Source organism: Festucalex cinctus, chromosome 6, assembly GCF_051991245.1.
Source record: "Festucalex cinctus isolate MCC-2025b chromosome 6, RoL_Fcin_1.0, whole genome shotgun sequence".
Lineage (NCBI taxonomy): Eukaryota > Metazoa > Chordata > Actinopteri > Syngnathiformes > Syngnathidae > Festucalex > Festucalex cinctus.
This window is the reverse complement of record NC_135416.1, coordinates 29,894,096-29,897,885: the sequence shown is the minus strand read 5'-3', so window position 1 is coordinate 29,897,885 and position 3,790 is coordinate 29,894,096. Positions and strand designations below refer to the sequence as shown.

The window sequence follows — 3,790 nt, the reverse complement described above, 5'->3', positions numbered from 1 at the left end:
CCGCAAATGTTGAACATGTGTTGAATTGCGTGGATAATCTGGATATAAAACCCATTGTTCCTTATATTTCCTGTACAATAATGGTCTTTAATTTAGTCTGACTGCGGCGCCACACACGCACGCACGCACATACACACAACTTCTTCATGCCCTTCCCTTCATTTCAGTGTTGTATGGTCATTAAAACACAGGCGATGGTGGTTGTTTGTTTGTTTGTTAGTTGTTTGCCGTGACTAGCAACTGATCACCAAGTGTTATTTTGTCACGCCGATGGGATTTTTTTTTTTTGCCACCCGAGGGGATTTATTTATTTATTTTTCCGCCGAGGAGAATAAGCTATTCTTTCGCGACCAAGATGACGTGGCTTTGCGATTCAAGCCGTGTATGTGAGGGGGGTTATTCTGTCACGGACCGGTGAGTGGAAAAATGGAAAAACTTTGCCTACGTTGCCGTGAAACGCTAAGTTAACTCCCAGTGAAATGTGTTTGACTCGACAAAACGGCCAGCACAATGCCACAGCGAACTGGTCGTGCACATTTGTGTTATTAACTCTTTGACCGCCAAAAACATTTAAAAACGTTCAGTATAATCCTAGGATAGGCCGCCATAGACGTTTATTGACGTCTACTATGTTTTTTTTATGGAAACGGGTGGAGGAAAGCCTTGGGCAGCTGTGCTCCAAGTATCAAGCCGATCGGGTTACTATAATGAGTATTCCTGGCCACTAGATGGCTGTGATGAGTCTTTTGGACAAGATCGGGTAGGAGACAACAGTAGAAGAAGAGAGGCTGAGCTCGAGTGTTGAGGGGGAGAGAATGGCTAACTTGGCTAAGGGAGTCAAAAAGGCTACAGATGGCAATCAGCTCACGCTTGATCCTTATTTTCAAAGCTCAAAAGCATCGACCAGTGCTCAAGAGCACAGTGATGACGACTAAGTCATAGTTGAAGCGGTGATGCGGCCGTTTCGACCACGTCCTAAGTCCCCACCGGCTAGCGATGCTAATAACGTCCTAAGGCCCAACCGGCTAGCGATGCAAACACCAGAGAAATGTGGTGCACAGCCGAGCACGTCTGCACAGATGACGTTTCATCGGACGATAACGACTACTATGGGTCCGATGCAAGACAGTCTTGGACAGTCTTTCGTCCTCCAAAGAACGTGAAGGTAAGCGCTAACATGCTAAGAGATTGCTAGTAAGATTACTTTCCTAACTTTTCGGGCGATCTGCTAGCAGCGTGTGTAAATGTGCTGATATACATTAGAACATCTATTACCTATACAAACGTGAATGTATGTTTTATAGATCGTGCTCACAGCAACGTCCGACCGCTGGTTCTACGACAAAGAAAGGTAAAAAAAAACAAAAAACGTTTTCAATACACCGCAACAATAAAAGGAAAGTCTTTCGATAGTATTGTAATTGTATATGTTTCTTTCAGCTCCTACTCATAGGGCCCAAAGTGACCCTTCTCACAGTGAGCAGAACAAAGGTAAAAAGAAAAAAAAAAAAAGTTTCTCCACAGCACTAATAAAATATTTGATGGTAAACGTCTTCTATAATTTACAGAATGTGAATCAACCAATACATCCAAGAAAAAAAGGTAAACATGCACACACACACATTGCATCACAGTGCTCTAAAATAATATATGATATTGAAATGTATATTTGCAGATCCCAAAGATTCTGGCTGGCTTGAAGTTGATGAACTTGGCTGGCAGCCAACCATCTTCCCCTTTGCTGCAAAACCAGGACCAAGGGATGCTGCAGCAGAGCTGAATTCCCACCTGCCAGCTGACATCCTGGAGCTCTTCATCACGGATGAACTTCTCCAGCACATCGTTCATCATACCAACCTCTACGCAAATCAGTCCATGCAGAAGCACACTGACAAAAACTTTGATGCAAATCCTGCTGCATCCCCCTAGCACGCACGGGATTGCTCCACAATATACCACACAGAAAAGAAAAATTGTGTCGTTGAAACATCCACACAATTGTAAATAGTAACACGTACACACACACCACACATGCGCAGTTGCGCACGTGTAAATAGTTTGCAAAGAGTTTTCCAAATTGTTTGTTCGGATTGCTACTGTTGAATGTAAATAAACTGTTATTTTGCAATCAAAAAATACTTTTTTTATTGTTGGGGTAGTGTTTTATAGAAGTTTAGGTGTTTGTAGAATCACTCATGCAAAAAAAAAAGTGCCAAATTCACTGGAGTGCATGAAATAATATCGTTTCACAAAAAGCTTTATTTCTCCGTATTTTGGAAGAAAATAGAGGATTTGGGTGAAACGAAGCTGTTTTCTATTGTTGATTACTGAAGATCTGAATAAGGTAGAAACAAACTTTTGTTTTAGATGAAAGATGAGACTTCAATCTTTCATTTGGTAGTATCCGCGTTTCCATAGTCCTAACACAACATTTTCTGTGGAGCTTGAAAGATCGGTAAAATTCTGTAAATCAGCTGGCACTATGGGGTTACCTTTTCCGAAAATGGCTGGCAGTCAAAGAGTTAATATACACTTGTGAATGTCTATAAGCAATCGTGGTATTCACGGCAGGCCAAGAATTTTCGTTCCGAGTGTTCACGGCAAAATAACGCTTGCAGGAGATTTGCCGGTCGCAGCAAAATGAATAACTGCTGACTAATAGAAAGTGACAGTCACACATTTAAGCAGCTGCCAAGCGCTACACGAGGGAGCGAAATAAATGACAATATACAAGCATTTCTGTAACATTATTGTCGTGTTTACCTTTGTCTATCTGTAACGCGCTGAATCATGTTAGTGCTCTGGTATCCATGAATCGTGGCGTCGATTTGGCCGTCCCATTCACTCGGCAGTCATGCCGCTGTACTGATCCATGAGCGTTTAAAAGTCCTGGTGTATCTTTGCAGCTTTTACAGACTTTTTGAGCGTCATGTGAGCATTTTAGCTGTTCACCTCACCAACCAAGCTTGGCAGTAATAACGTGCATGGTGGCTTGGTGACTCCGATTCAAAGTCGTGCTCTCTTCCTCTCCCAAATGTTTAGAAGAGCCCGTACCTCTGTCCTCTTATCCATTCTCTTTTCCTCCAATTTAAAATAGTGCAACCAATGAGGACATAATCTTAACTAATAAATATTGTAAATACTGTACGAGTGTACATGTACACTTGCAGTAAAAGAACTGTATGCACAGTTAGGCTAATGGCGGCTGTGCAACACAATTTTATTGTATAGATGTTTTCAGGCCGTGACTATTAAGCTACATGAGAAGTTTGAGATTTTTTGGACCTTGAACATGGGAGTTATTAAGCATTTGCTGTTTCTGGACAAATGAAATTTTAAAGGCAGTTTTTGATGTCCCGACCCCGCCATATAGTATTTCGAAAAGGCAAGATTTTTTTGCCCAGTTGTTCTTTCAGGTCTTGAGATGATACATGCCAAGTTTGAAGTCAATTGTATGAAAAATGTTTGCAGAGGGGGGAAAAGCATGATCACAGTGAATGTGCCAAAATAGGCCAAAATTGGACATTAAAAAATTCATAGCTCACTTCCTGCACACTTTAGCTACATGGTCCCAATAGACTTTTTTTTGTGCATCTTGGGGTGCTACACGTGCCTGCCAATTTTCGTTGCTCTAGCTCAAACGTGCCGGGCTTGGTCTTTATTTTTCTACGCTAGGGGGCGCTATAGAGTCGCGTTGTTATGACTTCATAATATCAAATTTTTCGCCGAACAGTGTGTAAAGTTCGGTGAATTTTCGTCAATGTTTAGGTACCCAAAATCGCGATCGTTT

At 41.7% G+C, this 3,790-nt stretch overlaps 1 long non-coding RNA gene across 2 annotated transcripts; it reads left to right on the top strand.

The window, feature by feature from the left end:
* Window positions 1–609: 609 nt before the first annotated feature.
* LOC144020970 (uncharacterized) lies at window positions 610–2,111 on the top strand. 2 transcript variants are annotated; one of them, XR_013284011.1, is made up of 5 exons: window positions 610–1,165; window positions 1,318–1,351; window positions 1,441–1,491; window positions 1,569–1,602; window positions 1,676–2,111. It is a non-coding gene; the product is annotated as an uncharacterized LOC144020970 (long non-coding RNA). The 2 variants fall into 2 exon arrangements; XR_013284012.1 differs by having other exon boundaries at window positions 1,305–1,351.
* The last annotated feature ends 1,679 nt before the right edge of the window (window positions 2,112–3,790 follow it).